General features: G+C 37.6%; 1 protein-coding gene across 18 annotated transcripts in view; it reads left to right on the top strand.

Moving 5' to 3' along the window:
* Positions 1-21,307, top strand: part of ADGRL2 (adhesion G protein-coupled receptor L2) — a 394,437-nt gene that overhangs the window by 238,027 nt on the left and 135,103 nt on the right. For 2 of the 18 annotated variants that reach the window (XM_069862805.1, XM_069862788.1), the window contains exon 1: positions 5,875-6,015. The exons of the other annotated variants lie outside the window; for them this stretch is intronic. The gene's annotated coding sequence lies outside the window, so the exon portion shown is untranslated. Of the gene's footprint in view, positions 1-5,874; positions 6,016-21,307 lie in introns of those variants that run through there. 18 annotated transcript variants of the gene reach the window in all.

Genomic DNA, 21,307 nt, shown 5'->3' with positions numbered 1-21,307 from the left:
ACTGGAAGTAATGATTAATGATTTTACCTGGTGAACTGCAAAAGAAGAAGTTAAACTACGTCTGGAGTATAATTGAAATCATATTCATGCAGAAGTAGACAAGCAGTCATTTATAAAGCAATCTACTTTAGAGCACAGGTTAGAGAAATTTATTGTCAGGCGTGTTACTTGGAGTTGTCATGTTAAACAGACTCTTTCGAAGCATTTTTTAGGATTGATGTTTGTGATGTACAAATGCGATTTGAAGCAAGAAATTCACCTTTTTAAGTATTTATGTGCAGCTTTTAAACTTAAAAGCTGTCTGTTATTTTTTTAAAACCCTCGGTTTGAAGCAAGTAAAAGATTTAAGCCATCACGGTTGTAATTGGATGTCAAGGAAACTGGAAAAACAAAAAGCTATTTTAAGGCCATTCTCAATACTCTTAACAATCATGTTTAATATTTAAATAGTTTCAGAGATAGCTGCATTTTGTTTCCAGTGGTTATTAAAATAAAAGTAGTAGGTGGCTCTGTAATATTGGTAACTTGTGATTTAACATGAATATGTACCTGGTTTAGAAAATACCGCCAGTCTTTGTTTAACAAATATGATTCTTTTTAACATTCTTCATTAAAAAAAGTGAAAGATGACAGGCTTAAAGCCCCTTTCAATCAATTTTTTTTTTTAATTTCATGTTTTTTCAGCTTGTAATATGCGAGGTTTGTTTCTGCAGCATAGGCTGTGAAGATGGTGTCGCTCGCTATAAGTGATTTTGTTATAGAAATACATTTGCCTAATGATGGTAAGGTCTTACAGCATTCTCTAGATACAAATAGTTAACCAAGGAAAATATAAAAGCCTTCAGATTTGAAACTGTAGCATCTCCAGGCTGTGGATTGTTACATTAAACAGAGTATTTTATGGGGTTTTGAAGCATGTACGGTCTGCATATGTCACAATTTCTTTCTTTTTGGTTTTCATAAGGTGCTGTAATGATTCAACTTACTCTAGCCTGCTGTTTACCCAAATTACTTAGAAAGGCATAATAATCAAAAACATTGCAGCCTGACTGAGGCAAGCACAGTGCTTAACACCTGCAGGTAGAGTGCAGTCTCCAACAAAATGCTATTGATTGTTATCCCAGCACAAAGCAAGCTTAAATACAGTTTGCTTAATTATGACAAAAAAAAATCATTTTTATGAGTATGGTACTTCATATTTGGGGAATGTTTTGTATGTTGTCTGCTAAGTAAAATCCCATCACACTTGTATAAATTTGCTCAATTATCAGAGCAGCTAAGAGGAAAAAAAAAATCAATTTACCCTGAAAAGCACCAGAAATAAGATTACCTTGGCTCGTAGGAACTTGCCAGCACTGTCTAAATTGCTTAATATTATCAAACGTTGCCATTTTTCATGTTCAGTAAGAAGGATATTGACTGTTCTATGTGTCCAGGTCTGCTATTTGGCCATTTCTTTATAAGGTATAAACATGTTTTATTTTTACCCCTACAATAGCAGTTACAGATAAATCAGAGGATCTAACAATAACTTTATAAAGTAGATGGAATAATACCATTCACTGGAGAAATAGTATTTACTTGAGATAAGTGATCACAACTAGTTTTTTTTTTTTTTCTCCCGACTGGCTTGTTGTTCTTGTAACAGACAAATGTAAATACCTCAGCAGACATTTCAGAGTGAAAGGCAAGAGATAAAATGTAATTACTTTTCAGGGTGGCCCTGACGATGCCCGTGTTCTTGTCTGTAATAAAAAAACCATCTTTGCTCATCACCTCAGAATATAAGGCCATTGTTACTTCTGAATATAAAAATATTTTCTAATTTTTAATGTTGACCTTAGTGTTTGTCTTTAGCTCTTCTGTGTAAGTTGGAATCCTTCTAGCCGTAAATTCTGGTCGCTGTTATCCAACCGAGCATTTAATGGAGCACCTAATGGACTCCGCTCCTGTATTTTTCTTGAATGCATAACATCTTGCTTCGTTCAGTCACCAAAACTAACTTTGCTACAAGGACAGGCAACGCGACAAGTTAGAATCAATGGACCATTTGTAGGTCACAAAGCCAGTTTACTGGAATTTCAGAGGAAACTGGTTGAAAAGAGAGGACAAATGTCACTTTGAATAGAGATGTTTAAATCAGACTTCTGCCTTAGGGTAAAATTTAGGTCTGTTGTAGCCTAGATGTAATGTCTCCCTCTACAGAGCACAGCATTAATCATGGCTTGACAAGTGATCATGGGCTGAGAAAAATAGGGCCTGTCTTGGTTGTGTGGTTATTTTTTTTTTTCTAATCTTAATCTCTTAGGAGCACATTATAAACACTAACATTTACACAAAAAGATTTAAGTACCAGCGTCTGTGTTTCAGTAGTGAAAGTAGCCAGCCAGAGAAAATCTCGTTAGAGCTAATAAGAACCTACTTGGGTTTCTTATGTAGATGCAATGTTAAGAATATTTTCCTTTTAACGTAATGCAGTTTTTGGTCATAGGAGACGTATCTTATGCCATTTCCTCATACAAATATGGCAGAGTCTGCATCTGGCTGTTGTGTCCCTTGGTGTATGAAATGCCTCTGGAATGACTGTCTTTGCACTCAAACAGTGTTTTACAGCGTATTTACCACCCAAAGAAGACGCATCCTTTTGCCCAAACAGCATCACAGGGAAAAAGTGGAGCAGTTTTTAAAACATAATGCAGATTGGCTTGCACTGATCAATGTGTATGAGTTTATTTTATACCGTGTTTTTATTTTAATGATGTGTTACTTGGCCATAATGACCTACGCAAGCTGGAATGAAATAACAGGAATGGAGCCTGCTACTTAAGATCATGAATTCGGATACCATACAAGTAATAGTGTGTTTAATATGTTAATTCTTAACTTAGGGATGCCTTGATGCACGGTTTAGGTGCTGGGAGTGTTCATACCTTTTATGGTAAAGAAGATCTGTGAAGAAGGGAATTTTCATACTTCTTGGCTGCTTTCCGTGGTGGGGACAGGGTGGGGAACAGCTGAGCACTCCGTGTGCCCTGCTGCTTAAGAGAGCTCTCTCGGTGAGATGCAGTTAGATTTGTACCTGCAGCTGCTGGAAAAACAGATCATATCAGCAAAGGAGCAGCACAACAATTTATAGCTGGAGAATTGTGCTTTAAAAATTAGGCTACTTGTGTTTATTTAGTTGCCTCTGGACGCGATAAAGTCCCAGATCCCTCATTTAGGGTAGGTAGTTGCTTTTGTTTGTGCCCTTTGATGGTATTTTCCTATCAGTTGACACCTCAAAACAATTATTGCTCTGAATCTAGATGACAGAATAATCTGACGCTGGTTAAAAATTGTTTCTGGCAGCTGAGGAGGGGATGGCCGACCTCGTTACTGGTTATCATACTTGCCTTGCTGTTGATGGGATCTGGTGTAAATAGAGAGCCTTGCCCTGAAATTAGCGCTGCAGTGATGGAGAGGGATCACATGCCAGAGGGAGACTTCAGATCACCTTTCTATAGATTCTCTTACAGTATCATATTTGTCATTTTTTGCAGCACAGCAGTCTACACCAGTGTGAACAGTGTTCAGAAACGGAGCCCTTGTGATAGGCAGCATCGCTTCTAAATAAAGTCACGGCTTTAGCAAAGCTTCCCGAGAACAAGTTCTACTGTTGATGCTGCATTTCTCTAGCAAATTCCTGATGCCTAATGGTAGGGGGCAATTCTTTGCAATTGATCCGGGCATCCTTTTGTTAACTCTTCTAAGCTTATTTTAGACTTGTTCTAGGCAAAGTGACCCATTTGGAAAACTCTCCTTTCCCAGAATGACTTGATGATGGTTTGAACAAAGCGAATGTTCTCCAGAAGACCTATTCATAACTATTTCTTTGGTGTATTTGTCATTTGAATGCCGAAGGGCAGCGTCTCCTAGGGCTGTGATTTCATTCGGTCTGATAAATATTTCTTAAATGCAGACTGTCAATGGGTGAGGCTGATTCTTGTGTAAATCAGTGTAAAGTGCTTAAAGGAGAGAAGGTGCCTCCTCAGCTGAGGGTTATTCCTGGCTCAGCTACTGTGCCAGGAAAATGGGCAGAGGCTGGGAGTTGTGGTAGAGAGGGAGGGGAGTTGCAGGCTGACATAACTTGAAAGTGAGAAGAAATCCTTTCGCCCTTCAGGCAATAATCTCACCCAGTGCTTGAATACAGCATCATGCTCCAAAATGTTAGATTTTTTTTTTTTTTTTCCCCCTTGCTTTCTTTACTTCCTCGTTCTTTCTCTCACTTAAGGAGGTGTATAGTAATGTCTGATAATAATCGGTTGTGGATCTGACTGTTGAAAGATATTCCAGCAGCAGAGAAGAGCTCGGTATGCAGCAGCCTCATCGTCTTGAAGTAAACACCCCAAATTTGTCCTACATTTGTCCCTTGCAACGGCTGTAGCCTTACTAGAATATCATAGGTCTGATTCTGCTATTTATTTTTCTTTAAAGCTGACATTGAAACCTTGAAAGGTTATATTTTGGAGTTTATTTCTCCAGTGAAAATTTAAGTCACGCAGGGTGTATGTGACTTTATGCCCTATGCATGTGCTTTTATTTTACGAGTGTACTTCATGAGTCTGATGGCACTACTTGCAGATGTAAAGCAAGTGGGATTTGGCTCCATAAGAGAAGCAAAACCACAGGCTTACTTTCCTTCTTCCCATGTTAGAAGAGAAATAAATGTTGCCTGCTGGCTTCCCAGTTTTTTGAGCGGGTGCTAAAGGTTAGATAGGATGAAGGCTTAATTTTGATCTGCTTAATATTTGTAGCTTCATTCATTGAAACTTTCTCCCATTTGCGTTGAAGGGATTTTTATCTAGAAAGCTCATGCTGTTACAGTGAACAAACTTGAGACGTTTTAAGGTAAGGCTCATGTCTTTTGGAAGAAAAGCAGTTTATCTCCAGTGGGATGGAAACTACATTGTTACTTCATAATATGATATAAATTGATAGAGACTTTTTCTTAATTTTCAAGATAACTTACCATTCAGTTCAGTTACTTTTAAACTTGGGCGGAGTGCATGTATAATTGTATCTGAAAGTGGCATTGGATTTAATCTCCGAGCAGTAAACAGGCTGAGGGATGTTGCTGTTTGTTTGGTTTTGGATTAGGGAGATGCATCAGATAGGATGAATTTGTTTTCTTGTTTGGGGTGGTCTTTCATTTCTGTTTGGTTCTTGGTAAGCAGAGCATTTTTTTCTTTCTTTTTTTTTTTTTTAGTTCTTAATCTGCTCTTTTTTTTTTTCTTTTATTTTCCTTCCTGCCCTGAAAGCATTTAGGTGACTTTGGAAAGGAAATCTGTGTGTTTTGATATAGGAAAGGCTAAAGCTGAATGTTTAACTTTTCTGAGAGAAGAAGAGATACAGAGCTGGAGAAAAGAATGTTTTCTGTGTTGACTCCCTCTGTCAGATAACATTGGAGAAGGATTTCTGGGGGAGTTCCTTTAAAATGATGACTGATTATTTGGGGTTCCTCTGCCAGCTGTTACCCACATTTTTGACATTTTTTTGCTCATTCTTCTTATTACCTGCAGAGGGAGCTTGTATATGAGCTAATCAGGGTAATCAAGGCATTCAGGGCTGAATTGTTTCCAGTAAGTACAATTTCATTTCACAGTGCCTTCTCTGTTATGCGGAGCAGAAGGACTCTGCAAAGATAGCTTTTAAAAAGGCATCACTAACAGCAAATAACAGCGCGCAAAAATCTTAAAACGTCAGCGAGCAAAAGCTGACTTTAGAAATACTTCATATTTCACAGAAGTGCCCTTTTATGGAAAGTGCTAAGAAGGAGCTGAGGAAAACAATTCTTGCATGTCGAGGTGTGAGAAGACAGTTTTGGTACTCTGTATGACGGGAGGCAGATTTTTCTTGCATAAACTGTCTTCTCTGATTTTAAAAATGTCATGTCAGCATGAGACAGACAACACAGTGCTTACAGGTCTTCGGTACATCTCGTGCAATGTAGTGTGCTAGCCAGAAAGCAATAGGTAAGTCTTTTCTATTTACACGAGCAGTGTTGTGACTTGTAATCAGGGAGATTGCAAATGGAAAGTGAACTCTTAATTTTGCTCTTACTCTGTTATAAAATATAAAAAGGTGAATGAGTTTCATCCAAATATAATGGATTAATTCAAACTGTTGGACTAAAGCAGCAAACAGTGGTAAGGATTTCTGTCTTAAGCTTTAGAAAAATATTGGCAACAAAGAACAAGGAGTATCGTAACCTAAGTTGTGAATTGTAACTTAAAAACCAGCTTGAAGAATCAGAAATACTTCTTTTAAACAGTGATTTGCCTTAGTCTGGCACAACGAAAGAAATGATCTGGTTTTGTAATTTGTATTATAGTTATCTGAATGGTGAAAGCGTGTGATCCTTCAAAAAGTTAAGACTTCAGAGAAGAAAATAATTCATTTACAATACAGCTTTGCTTGCTGAGCAAGAAGCATAATAGATGGTACTTAGATGAATTCTGCACTATTTATCTCTGGAAAAATGGTGGCAATCATTTTACTTCAAAATATTTCAGCAAATTTAGAGATGATTTGCTATGATGCTGTTAGGAAATAAAGCAGTATGCATGCACATTCCATAAACCAGAAACAGCTCTCCATAACATGCTCTCCTGTAATAAATCTGCCACATAAATTGGTTTCAGAGTTGATTTTTTTTTTTGTTGCTAGTTTAAACTACCAGAACTTTAAACTTAACATATGTTCAGCCTAATGTGGTCTCAGGGTTTTAGTTTGGATTCTCCTTTTAAACACCAGGAAAGATTTACCATATCTAAAAGAGCAGCAACTCGGTGTCGATTTATTATTTATACTGGCTAATCCTTGCTAATGTGAAAAGTCAGCTTGTTATTGTAACACCAAATGGCCCTCTAAGTAGGGAAACAGTTAAGCAGATCTCCTGTAATAGGTTGTTGTCTAATAAAGAGATTTATGGTATTGGCAAGGGCTATTGTATAGGTATTACCCTCTCACAGCATGATCATGTATTATCTTAACAACTCAGTGCCACATTTATGTTGAGCATTTTCATAACAGGGTAAGAATATTAGCCACAGCAATTACACTCCAATAGGATTATAATGGTAAGATTTACAGAAAATATATAAATGATGTCTTTCATAGAGATTTTGATAGGTTGAAAAGTTGCATCATCCTTTTTTGCATGGGAAAATACTAATGTATTAGTCATGATGAAGAAAGAGAAGTTTCTTAATATAATCCTGTGGAGGAATTATGGGGAGGCAATGAACATAATCTTTCTTTACACAGCGTGTCTTTTTCTTTCCTGGTGAGGTAAGGATGTTTCAGAAATTCCATTCAGTGGAGGCTGCCATACAATAGGAAAATCAAGACGTATATGTAACTTGAAGTCTGTTGTGTGGATAGCACAGCTGGGATTAAGATACATTTTTCAACACCCTTGTATTTTGAAGGTAGCACAATGGTAATGTACTTGCTGTGTTGGAAGAGCCTACTTGAATAAAATCATGTTACTTTGTTTTAGCCATAGCATAACATTCTCTTTCAGTAGATGATAAGTAACTTAGATACTTTTTAAACTTACTACAAGCAACGAAAGTGACAATAGTGTCATACTCGTACAGTTTTCATGTAACTGACATTCAAGCTGTTCCTTAATTCTTAAAATTTTCCATCTGTTTTTAAAAAACAAAAAAGCGAGACGTTAATATTCACTTACTTGGCAAAAGCAATGTACCAGTCACGTTTAATAAAACTAATTATATTTTATCAATAAAAAACACTCGCAGGCACTGATTGAACCAAATACATTAGGTTATATAGTCAGTTATGAATAACTGCATTGAGCAGAGCGTGAATGGCAAAGTGTGATGAAATAGCCACACGTTTTAAGATGATACCTTGAGGTATAATTGAATAAATAGTGGAATAATGAGTGTTAAAACAAACAAAATGCCTTTCTTTCCTGATTGACTGTAACAAAATTCTAATTAGATTCTTCTAAAATAAGGAAATGTGTAAATGGCTGTTCTTATTGTAGAAGAACTTGTCAATCTATCTTTTGTGCATTGTGCGCGTGCATGGATAGTATTAGTTAAATTTGTAAGACATGACATCTCCTGGATGTTTTGGATTAATTCTACGTGTAAGAATTTCTGTAGAAAGATCTTGTACCCGTGTGTTTTAAATTGTTATTGATTACCAGAAGCAAGATGCACCTCTTTCTTTTGACATGAAATATCCCACTTCTGATAACGTGCTGATAGGAGGTGACATTGCGCGGAGGTTTAGATGGTTCCTGGTGGATTACTGGAAAATGACTGAGGTTTCAAAACCTCATTGAACAATGACTATTCAAAACTACTTTATTTTTGTAATCATGATAGCAATATATGACTTGATCTGGCATCAGCAATTTGTACGTCTTTGTATTTACTCAACTAGAGCAAAATTCTGGAGCTTTGTCTTTGGTTTGGTGTTCAGCACAAGAATTATGACCCCAAAGAATAACAATTTCTATTTTAGACAAAGTCCTGTAGGTTCTTAGATTGGCTTCACATTTCATTCATTTTGAGCTGTGGGAAAGGATTGTATCTTCTGTCTGTAAGGAAAAAGAAAACACAAAAGGACGAATGTTACCCCCTGATGAACGCGGAGCTCCAGCCGATTTAAGAGCGTGAACTGTGACTGTATTGTTGAGGGCAGCGCTTGGCTTGCTTGCCCTACCTAAGGAGAAGCCAGTACTTAGAACAAAAGGGTGAATAATGCATAAAAATTCAGTAAGAGGTAAAGCATGTTTATCAATGCTTTAAATATTGCACTTACTTATAAGTAATTTAAAAAGTATTAAAAAATAAATTGCAGTGGACTTGTTTCTACACGTTTATCATTAAAAAAGTTTTAGAAGGCCATTTCTGTATTTGAAAGAGGAAAATATCTGCAGAAATATTCTTAGCAAATTGTTATCCTTCTGTGCTCTCCTGAAATGTTCTTGGAATATGTATATACAACTATAAGGTAAAGAAGAACAATTTTTCTTTTTGTACTAATCTCCTAATGAATGGCTTCTTAAAATCAGTAATCTTATGTTTGCAAGGTAATAAATCTAAGTACAGTTCCACACTGAAGTCATTTTACTTGCAGTGTGCATTAAAAATGAAGCCACACTGTCATACTTAAGTAGCCACAGACAACTAACCCTGAAGAAGGGATGTCTGTCTTGTTTTTTTCCTTCAGTCTTTTTATTATTATTTATATCTCTCTGTCTGTTTGGAACAGCGGGGTTGTTATGACTAATAAAGCTTTTGTATTTGGCAAATGGGACGCAAGTAATCATCAGTTCTTGGCTCACGACTGAAAAATCTGCCGAACAGAGCACATAAAACCAGTGTAACCTTTGAAGTATACCTGTGAATGGAATTCTTCCTTCTACTTCTGTCACCTCTATGGAATTCATATTTCTTTACTATATCTTCACTTCTAATGATATTATTTCTGGTTATAGCGATACCTACCGCAGTGCCTGGAGAGTGATGTGGTTGAAAAATGCTGTTTTCAGCTTCTGAACATGCAGCCCCTTCTATTTTTTTTTCCAGAGATAACATAGTGACTTACAGTGAAATAATCATCTTTCTATTACACATCTAATTAATGGCCAATTTAAAAGTTAGGTTTATTTTAATTATCTTAATTTTCTATCCAGCTTTGACTGAACTGTGTGTGTGATAGGTTGCTAAGATTCTGTAACAACACAGTTCTTGTCTTTTACATTAAATCACTTCATGTATGAAACAATTATTTAAAACAAATGTTTTTGAACACAAGTTTTACGTATGAAAAAAGAAGTTTCCAAAGTCCCAAATGTTAGCTTGAGAGAAAGTCAAATAAATGAAAATTTGATAGTGGGTCTGCTGGAAAATAGCCAGTAAATTATTTTTCTTTACATTTTAAATAGATGCATAATAACCGATGCACCAAATAAAGCTGCAGTGTTAACTGATTTTTAAAACTAGTCGATAAAGATTTACGGAAAATATGCAGGGCAGTGGGGAAATTTGTTGTTTCAGAGCTTTGGTTAAGCTGCTTGCACAACTGTGCTCATGTCTTCTCATATCTCCTATATCACTTAATATCTCCTCAATCACTTAATTACAGCCATTGTTTAAGTCCCCTAAAAGAACAACTGTTCAGGTCCTGTATATATAGGAAATATTAGCTGCTGCTGAACCAACAGAGCAAATATGTTTGGTGGAGTTTTATTATGGCTCACAAATGATATAAAGAGGTTGCTCCTGGTATTGGGCTTTAAAATTCACTCAGGTCCATCTGACCATGGAACAAGTTCTGGTTTTATTGCGGTGTTAGTGGAAAAACTGTGAATGACAAGATGTACAAGAGATTTCCATCAAAGAAAAAAAAACCCAAAACCAACCCCCCAAATTGGGAGCACTTCTTTTACCGTAGACTTGTGATTTGGAGCGTTCTGGTGGCACCGCCTGATTTGTAGCTGTTGTTCTGTCTTTGCCATGGCTGCCACTTGGGGCTGGGAAAGTAGGAGTCCTTCAGTGCTCTAAATCCAAATTCATGGCTAGATTCTTTCAGTTCCTTCATAATAAACCAAAGGTGTGATTAGGACTAATTTAGCTAATCTTCATGAACTGAGGGCGGTCCTATCTGCCCTTCCCCCTCAAAAATTGCCTGTGTTGGAGAAGTGCAATCATTGTGAGATGAAAGAGGGAAGTGTTGTGTGCACTGTCTGCAGATGAAGATCTCGGAAACCAGGTTTGTCCTTTTTCTGTTATTCACAGTCAAAAAGTCAAAATCTCCATTTTAATGAAGACATTTCAAAGAACAGACGGGTTGAGAAAGATATTGTATTTCTCTACATGCTCGTTCCTTTTAAACACGGAAGAACCCTTAGGCTATAAATTAAAGAGTATCTTACCCTGTGTAGTTGATCTCGGGCTGCCCAGTAGCAATGAAGAGTTAAGGGATTTTTATTTTTTTTTTTAAAATAAGAATTGTAAATGGCTTGGTGGTTTCATGTTTTTCAGTCTGTGGTTATCTTATGTCCCCCTCATGTCCTGTTTTTGACAATGTTTTCCTTTCACCTAAGAACTATAGCAAGTGGGAGGAAAAGTAACTTGAAAGAATGTAATTATGCTAGAGATGCATTTTCATGTGGGAACCTTTATAATGCCTTCATGTAAATGACATTCACTATGGAAACCGTAAGAGCAGTTATGAGCAGAAAGGTTCATCCTGTGCTCCATGGGAAACACCGATTTGCTTCTCTCCCTTCCCGGAAAGGGCACATGCGGGTGCTGGGGCTGGGGAAGGCTTTGGCCACACTCCCCATCCAGGGCTGCAGGTGAACGGTGCGGGGACCCTGGGAAGCTTGCGGGAGCGTCTCAGGTAATGGCATGTCCAGAGTCCGTGGAGATTTACCATTGTGTAGGAAATGGAGCCACCTTGGAGGATAATTGTATTTTGCATTTTTAATTTTGGCTTGGTAAGTTGTTCCTTTCTTTTTGTTTAAAAAAATAATCAGCATGCTCACCGACGTTCATTTTCACTGAATGCTTCCTGCTGGAGGGGAACCTAAGACAGAGTAGCTTTAAGATCAGAAACCCTCAGAGCTGTGTTGACAAACGCTGTTAAGTGGTGTGGCACAGTACATGGCACGAAGTCCTCTTGTGCATAGCAGAGTACCCCACACAGCAGCCTGGGTCACCGGCTTTGCTCGTAGCTTTGCTGGTTGCGTTCCAGAGTTCTGGCTTCTAGAGTCCAGGGTTTTGAACCTGGAACAAGGAGAGATGTAGAATTATTTCTTTCGAAAGCTTTATATTTGTAAGCTTTGCTGATGGTTCTTGTAAAATTTAAAATTGTTCTGTGATGTTTGTTACTATCCCCACCACATTCTTAAAAATTAATCGTCTTGTTGAATAGTGTTTCTCAATCACCTTGAATTATTGATGTTTTGATCCTTCGTAGAAGGGCTGTGGTAGTTTTCCTCTCATACCACAGCCTGTTCAGCCCGAGTTTAATGAGTTATATTCCAGTACTGATAATAGAATAACAACACTGAAAAGAATTGAAATGATGGCTTATGGAATGGGGCTCAAAATGAAGAGTGGGAAGTGGACTTCAGTGTGAGTCCAGACTTTAAGAAATTGATGCTTTGTGAATGTTGAAGCAACTGATAACCTGCTGATTGGAAGTTAGAGCTGTTAGTGGACATCACAATATAAATAACTTCCTAGAGAGCAATGCAGCCTTTAGTGGTGTATTTAAATATTTGAATGTATTTAGCTGAACGTGTTTTCACTCTTACCTCTCTTAAATTATTGTTAGAGACTGTGGTGTTTATAAATATTTTTGAAAGTAAGTGAAATAGCAACAAATGTTGAACGATAATAAATCAATATTTGTTCATGAATGTGCATATGCTTGAGTATGTGTACATCTGAGCATTTATTAACCTGGTACTTTTCCATTGAAAACTACAAAGTGTCCAGTTTATCATGTGGTTTCATAGTAAGGCAGATAAGGAGCAGCGGTGCTTGTCCAGAGTCACAGATGAAGGTCACTACCAGCCATAAAGACCCTGGTTGTTTTCATTCCGCCCTCAGCCAGTTGGACTGTATGTGCGCGTATTTTAGTTAGTTCATAAAAATGCAGTGGAAAAGCTAAAAAGTGATATCTTCACTGTCCTAAAGTACTACTATAGCCGTGAACTTGTTGAAATCATTGAGGAGAAATATCTGGCCACTGAAATGTTTTGCTCTGCTTGCAGGTCGTCTTTTATCATACACAATATTAATCTTGGGTTGGATATTTTTACTTTTGAAAGATCTATAAAACTGCTATTTTTAGGTCAAAAGCATCGAATCCCCTTTTGACTGAAGAGATATTAAAATAAAATGGAGTAACTTCTGGAGATGTATGTTTATAACCAGGCAATGTCAAGTGTTCTGGCATGCCTCCATCTGTCACTTCTTGCATATCCAAGAAGATGGGCCTTTAGCTTGGGTTATTATTTTTTCCTTTTCATTTTTTTGTTGGTGTTATTCATCCTCTTATCTTTCTTTGCCTCTCCTTCCAGAGGTAAAATCTCAGCTCAGCCCAGTAGCGACCCAAAAATTAACAGTACATATATTATTGTCGCAACCTTTTCTGGGCTTGATTTTTAAACAAAAAAAAGCGTCTAGAATGTGCAATAGTTGTGTTGAAATCGTGGTCAGCTTTTTTAAATTATTATTATTACTCTGGCCCAGTAAAATCAGCAGTCACTTACAGAATATGATTACTTGCAGAACAGCAAATGTTTCTTCATAATTGTGTGCAGGTACATGGGCAGGCGTGGGTCTCATGGCCTGTGTGTGCCGGCCCCTCTCACAACACTGAGTGCCAATGTTACCTTTCTCTGTCTCCACATTTATTGCTGCTTGGACTCGTTTTTCAAACACAGCCTGGCTGGCGAGGCTGCAGCTTTCCTTGGGCCTTCCCTTTTCCATCGGCTTCCCCTCCTTCTACACCTTATCCAAGGACTTTCCCACTTTCACTGAAGTTAAAACTAGCTGGAGGGATGCTGTCTTCCAGCTGTCTCCTCCCTTTGCTTTCCCACCCCTTCTTCTGCTTTTTTTGGTTGGTTGTTTTTATTTTTTTGTTTTGGATTTTTTCCCTTTCTGTTTCATTTTTTCTCCATTTTTTTCTGGCCCCACAGTGTGATTCTCACTGATTTCTGGTGAATCATAGAATCGTAGAATAACCAGGTTGGAAGAGACCCACTGGATCATCGAGTCCAACCATTCCTATCAAACACTAAACCATGTCCCTTAGCACCTCATCCACCCGTGCCTTTCACCCCTCCAGGGAAGGCGACTCAACCCCCTCCCTGGGCAGCCTCTGCCAGGGACCAATGACCCTTTCTGTGAAAATTTTTTTCCTAATGTCCAGCCTGAACCTGCTCTGGTGGAGCTTGAGGCCATTCCCTCTCGTCCTGTCCCTTGTCACCTGGGAGAAGAGCCCAGCACCCTCCTCTCCACAACCTCCTTTCAGGTAGTTGGAGAGAGCAATGAGGTCTCCCCTCAGCCTCCTCTGCTCCAGGAGTAACTGTCAGCATGGGGGAGGCTACCTGATGATGATGATTTCATTCTGTCTGATTTGTAATCTATTGCAGAAGTGCCTGCAATGCAGAAGGCTTGATAGTGTTATTTAGTGTTAGAAATTTAAAATACTAAAGCACATAGAGCACCAGTTAAATCAAGGTGGCTTTTTGAGAGTGTGCATAACTTGCATGGGTTTGTGAGCATGAAGGTTTTACACAATAACACATCTTTGGGCAAGCTGTGAAATACGGCGATCTAGATTAAATTTGGAGGTTTTCAGATAGCTGAATGAGAGGCTGGGAAAACGGCATGCATTTTCTAAACAGGGATAACTTCTCTCAGATTTCCCTTCTGTCTGTTGAGCTGTCAGCCACTCTGTCCCTGAAGGCTTGAAACGATATTCATGAAAACAAGGTTTTGCTGGATTTCAAAGAAAATGCTATTTTTGTTAAATATAGCAGTCAGACCAAAAGGTTAGACTCGCATCAAAGTGTCTGTAAAAATATGCTTAAGACCTTGTTCTATTCTTCGCTATCACAAGAGAAGATGACTTGTAAATTGCCTTTCATAAAACTGAGTTTGATTTAAGGTATTAATAAAATCTAAATTTGTGCATTCTTGCTGTGGGGACTGAACATTTTAATTTAGTGAAATGCCAGAACGATTTTTTTGGGCTCAGTTTGATGAGTGCTATGTGAGAATTCCATCTTCCTAAATTAGGGCAGACGTATATATTACACTGTTTACAAACTGTTATGATTAAAACCTGCTAAATTTCATATTTAATATTCAGCCATCTTGCAGCAAAAAAAAGTCACCTCATTTTCGTCTCAGCGCTGTTGGATTCTTGTGTTAAAATAGATTAAATTGCAAATGTTAATCTGAGCAACTGTGGAAAGTTGTGACCTGGATTTGAAATAGCCATGAGACTACTACAGCGGCAGTAAATCTTCAAGAACATGTAAGGCTTGCACATGGCAGGGGACGTGTCTGATGTGAGCATTAGAGTGCGGGTGGAAGAATAGCCTGAAAACAAAGTCGTGTGCCAATATCGTGGGGTTTTTTTCCTCTTCTAACCAAAAAAAAAAAAAAAAGTCAGAATTTGTCACTTTATATTAAAGCTGTGTTTTTACAGGCAACGCACAGTAACTTCAAACTATTTCATTTTAAAATGCTAATCCAAAAATGGAGCTGTATATAAGAAAGACTGTTTGTGTCACTGGGGCATCTGGGTTCTTAATCCCCATGTGCTTCCTTCGGCGACAGCGATTCTGATCTTTGAAATATGTATGGGAATTGCAGGTGCAGACTTCAGCCTAAAGAGACCGTCAGTCTGAGGAAAAAGTAGATACTAAATGCACTTACCTTTTGTTTTAAGCTTTTCCCTTCTCTCCTTAAATGACAAGTTTTTTTTCTCTTTTAAACCTGACTTCAGCCCCAGTTCCAGGTACTTTAAGCCTGATAGCATCAAAAGGTCCTGAGTGTTAGTTGTCAGGCACTGGCATTGCTGGAATCTTTCATTACCTTATTGCTTTGATTTTCTTCTCTCTTACAACACGTCAAATAAGAATGTAGGCGATGTCAGGAGAATATGATAATAGTAATTTTTAAAACAATGTTTTGACTTTAAAAATAATGTTAAAACAATCACGTTTAAGAAATTCATAATGGAAAATTAATTGCTAGTTAAAACGAAGCATAGATTAAGTATTGTCTTCGTGTGTATTTGATCCAGTTTGCTGTTCTGTCATCTGTCTGGATATTTGCAATATAAATTTCTTACTGCACAGAAGAACAAAATGAGCTTACAGATACTGGGTCGCATATGTCCACACAGCAAAATTTTCTTGGAGCACTATACAAAGGTATTATAGCTGTTATTAATATCAATTATTACAAAGTCGACTACTGATTTTTTTCACTTTCTAACAAACACACGATTGTAGGGCTTATGAAGGAAGAGCCCAAAATACTTCACTTCTCCATATATTGAAAACTGCTTTACAATAATAGGGTAACACGGGCTGGAATATGACTTTGTTTGGTTTATTCACTCCTGAGAAGGGGGGATTGGCAAGCTCAACTGGCCAGAGCTGAACTGCAGGCCTTGAGTTGCGTTGGCAGAGCTGCGCTTAAAAGTTTGTGCCGTGTTTGCCAACTGTGTTCTTGGCTCAAGCTGAAGTTACATGTCTCTCAACTCCAAAGCGTGTTCATTTGCCAAATACTACCTAAAAATGTATGCTGGAATTCCTAATTAAATAAAAGCCTTAATATTTATTTTATGCCATGGAAGGACATGGATTCTTTCACGGTAGACTCTGCTTTGGTAGAAACACAGCTGAAAAAAACCCCCAAAACAACCCAAAAAACCCCAAGAGGGATTAGAAAGCCGTAACTTGTATTAGGAGAGAAATTGTCTCTTGCAAACAAATTGGTAGCTTTGATTCCTTGTAAGTATTGAAATTATGGGCCTTTACCAGGTTCTTCTCTGAAATTCTTTGCATACATGTATTTTTTGTTTGTTTTTTTCAAGTATTTTGAAAATTGTTCCACTACAAATGATAATTGCAGTCAGTATATAATTTTGTTGTTTTTCCAAGTATAGAGCAAAGAGCTACCTTATTGTTGCCGTAAGCTAAAGTTACCAGTTGAGCGATAAAGGTATAATTTATGCCAAACCAGTCTAGAAGCTCTTTCAGAAGACTGATAGCAACTGCTTTTATACATATTGCTATGTAAAATGCTTATTAATGATAGCAGATGTTGCACTTTAATCCCCCAGAATGATTGTTTGGTAGCAGCAGGAGATTTATTAAGCTTGAGTTGTGTGAAATTGTGTGTGCATAAGCTGCTATTTAGATTGTAAAAATGCCATTGAAAACTGTTAAAAAGTTCTAACTGTAATTGGCAGAGAGGTATTAGCAGTTCTAAAAGAAGTATATGTGTACCGTTGGCCCTTGTGCTGTAACCTCTTTATCATTTATCTTCTTGTATTAATGTCACTGAATTATTAATTCATGAGCAGGGTTGGATAGGGTGAAGGCACTATTAAATGTGTGGCACATGTATCCTTATCGCTGGAGACATGAAAAGAGTCATTTTGTGTTATCTATAAAATGGAAAGGACATTTAAAATTTCATTTACAGTAATCCACTTCACTTCCCAGTAAAACACCTAGATTATTGCTACTATAATATAATGCTCATATTAAAATTTTGTAATCTTTCCACTCTATTCACTTATAAATATTGTTGATAGACAAATGTAGACTCACTTTTTTCTTTTTAGTTCCACATACAGTTCGTGAACTGCAGCAGAACGTACGAAGAACAGTTTTCTTTTGTAAAAATTCTCTTTAATTTCTATTAAAAGAACACAAAATAAAGGCCATTAAATATTTGTAGTTGTGAAAGGATAAACAAATTATCATTTCAATTCATATCATAACTTCATTTTAAAAAAGATGATTTTTTTTGCAAAGTAGCAGTGTTGTTGTCACACTGAGCTACCAAGACATATATTGTTTAAAAGAAAGTGTAAAAATGCAACAGAATTCTTGGTCTGCTTGATGAAACGACAGGTCATTAAAAGGTCATTAAAAAATGTCTTAAAAATGTACCTTATGCTGCACCTCTGCTGTACAGATGACTTTTAAAAAAAAAAAGTGTATGGGAAATACAAAGTTTTCAGTCGCTCCAGTGAAAAGAGCTCATGGTTTTGAATACTTTAAAAAGTAGTCATGCTTTTTTAAAATTCTCCAAGTGAAAGCAATTTAAGGGTACTTTGTCCTCATGTGCTCTCTGTGGCTGGCATGGCAGTGCTGGAGAGAACCCGTATTCTGTTTTGTTTAATAGAAAGTATTGCTTCACCCTTGCCTTTTCATGGTGCTTGGGAAAGGCCTTCACTGTTTCCAAAATACAGCTTTTTTCTCTTCTTTTGGGGGGAGGAAAAAAAAAAAAAAGATATGTAAGATGCTAAGGAGAAGAGTGTTAAACAGCTGTACGTAAGCACAAGGAGCCTTTCTGTTGAATTATAATTCGGAGCTCTTCTTGCTCGTAATTTCTCCAAACGTAGTCTTTACGATTTTCTGACTTAGCCTGTCTACAAAAGAAATAAAAAACGAACTGAAGTAGTTTTCTATTTTTCTATTGTAGTTTAAATAAATAAGGAAGCCCACGGTTTACCCAACTAAAGGAGTGGCTCAGCTCCACTGTAAGACTGGTAGTCGTCAGCTGCCTTGCAGAGCTAAGAACAGTCACCTGAATGTTCATTGCTTATTAAATTGTACAAGAAAATACTTTAAACTGTAGTTGCACCATTAGATGTCTGGGCAACTCATACATCTTTACAAAGCCCATCATCCAGTAACTGCAGTGAATTCTTGGTTGGGCTTTCAGTCGTATATTTGTGTGTAGGTGCAAGGAGGGTCGGTCATCTCTGACACACATGGCTTCTAACCCTTGCTTCTCCTTTTCACCAGGGATGTGTGTGTAAGAAAAGCCAATTATGAGGGGATAAAAACAGATTGTTGATTTTTATTTCATAATTTTTGAGTTTTCAGCCTTCTAAGCACTACTGGTATGTAAAATGGGCAAACCCGAAAGATACGTCTTCTGTCAACGTATGCTCCTTTTTTTGGTACTTAATATACATGCAGAGTCTTCCAAAGGGTTATATAAATTCAGTTTCTACCTGTAAGTCTTACTTGCCTGGAGAATCTCTTGTGTGCTTAGAGTAGTTAAAGACCATTCTTAGTTGATTAGTCTTTCAAAGGTGACATATTTGAGGTCTCCATCATTTCTTCCTTTCTTCTGTAGTCAAAATTACAGTTTTTGACATGTCTCATGGCCGTTTATGGGATGGTGGCACACAGCAATTCTCGGGTTTTTCTGCAAGAGGTGATTCATCACCTTTTACTAATGAAATGGTTTGTGAAAAGTTTGGAAAATACAGCTTTATAGAATGACTCTTAGAAGTTTGTTTGTTGTTCTTTAGTGCAACAAAAACGTAGTTTTCTGAAGCTCCTATCAGGTTGCTGGTAAGAAAATACTGCTCTGATCACTGTGATACTAATTGTGCTTCAGAGGAAAGAAACACAGCTAGTAATAACTTGAGAATGGGTTATTTGAAAGAAGAAAAAGAAGCATGCACAAGTACGGCATGTTTTAAAACATAATTAAAAGCAGGCATTACAGAAATGGTCTTTCATAAAATGCGTTATTTGATGTGATGGTAAATTTTAATGATTGAGGATATGATGGAAGAAGAAATATTTGAAAATACCTTTCTCCTGCTGCCTCTGCAGTCAGTCACAGGTTTTTCACATTTCTTTGCATGCCCGTCTGGTATATTTTATCCTACATTACCTCATTGCTCCCAAGAAATCCCTTTTGGTATTATTGATAACCTAATATATAACAGATTTTGGTCATTATTATTTCATTTAGCGGTCATATGTATAGACCAAGAGGGAATCTGAATATTGATTCACTGAATGGCTAGTAACAATGATTTATGAGTCAAGGATTCATTGCAGTGAGCCAAACACAGGAGAGATTACATCTTATGTGCCATCATTGATTTTGTTTCGTATTTCAGTGCACAATGATTAGGCCATGGTCTCACCAATGTTAATATTAGAACCATATTCCTCTTTAAGCAAAAAATATGCCACAAATTGCAGCCGGTGCATTGTGTGCGTGTGTGTATGTGCCTCCTGCTTCTGGTTATTTAAAAATGCTGAATATTTTTCAGTTATTTTTTAGGAAGTTGATCTTTTTCTAGGAATAATAAAGGTTTTTGATAGATTACCTTTTTTAAATGATCAGAAGTGACTTTGCTGCCCATACAAGCTTGTTCTTGAAACTTGGGCAGTGTCATTTATATTGAATACAGACCACATACGCTTCTCTGATAGAAAATGGGGTGCTTTAAAATAGATGCTATCACAGTATCTTCACGAATCTTTTGGATACTATTCCTTCGTGCGTACCTTGCAAAGAAGTCTTCAGTGCAGTAGTTCCCAGGGCTTGGTGCTACCGAATGGGGGTTTGTGCATGGATACCAGATGCTTAGGGTGTAGCAGAGCTGTTCCCAACCCCGGTGTGGTTGCACTTCCAGTGTACTGGGGCTCTACAGCCCCCATTAATGCAGTTACAACATGGGTAAAAATGTGTTTTTGCCTGCTCTTGCCTGTAACCTGATTTTATTTGTAAGTCAGTAGCTCGTGGGTGTTCAGCTGGTGGCTCTGTGCTGGTCTAACAAGGTTGTCTTACTCTGGCCGCTGTGAAAGGCACAGCTGAATTCATTTCCCTGCTTAAGCCCAGTGATGAGTGGTCATAAAGCAGATCAGGTGTGTTGAAGCCCTTGCAGTCAGCGAGAGAAACACCACAGCGCTTGCACAGGTATGGGCATGTCTGACCACAGACTTGTGACTTCTCTGTTTGTTTGGTTTTTTTTTTCAATCTACTTCCACTTCAAACAAGTTCTCGGCTGTGAAAAACACTGGATGGGAGAGAAGAGAAAAAAAAAAAAAAGAGATCAGCTAAAGTGGCATAACAGCTTTGAGAAATATGGGCCTTTGCAAAGCCTTGTCAAGGCTGTCAGCAAACAGTTTACTGTCTTACAAGGCTGCGGTGTCTTTGGTTGATGTTAGTCTAGTGATTTTTTTTTTTCCAAGGGAAAAGAATGATATCTTCTAATATAAACAGATTATTTTGAGGATTTCTGCGAGAAGCTTGAAAAGCCTTTGAATTTTCTTCAGCTGTTATGATTGCTTTTTTTGGTTTGTCATATGGTTCTCAGTGTTTTTTATAGTTATTCATTATTTTCTTGTTTATTTTTGATGTTCATAAAATCTGCCCTATGTAGGTTTGAAAATGAGAGCTATTTGTTTTGCAGTTTAATGAAGAGAATGGCAAACAGGCTCAGACTGTGCCTCTGGTGTCCAAAGTGATCAGCATATTTAACATGCTCAGCGTGACGCTAAGATATTACAGCTGATAATGGTTGTAATTGACTTACGGCATCCCTTTCCCTCCCCTCTTCTTTGGATACTGGGGATTTATCTTTGAGACCCCGGGAAGATGCAGAGACACAGAAAGCAGGAGCCTTGAGAAGGTTTTCCCTGCACAGTCTGGGTAGAGGTGGTCCGATGTGGCGGTACGATGTCGATTCAGGT

The sequence above is a fragment of the Phaenicophaeus curvirostris genome, chromosome 8 (assembly GCF_032191515.1).
Source record: "Phaenicophaeus curvirostris isolate KB17595 chromosome 8, BPBGC_Pcur_1.0, whole genome shotgun sequence".
NCBI lineage: Eukaryota > Metazoa > Chordata > Aves > Cuculiformes > Cuculidae > Phaenicophaeus > Phaenicophaeus curvirostris.
This window is presented reverse-complemented; position numbering and strand designations above follow the sequence as displayed.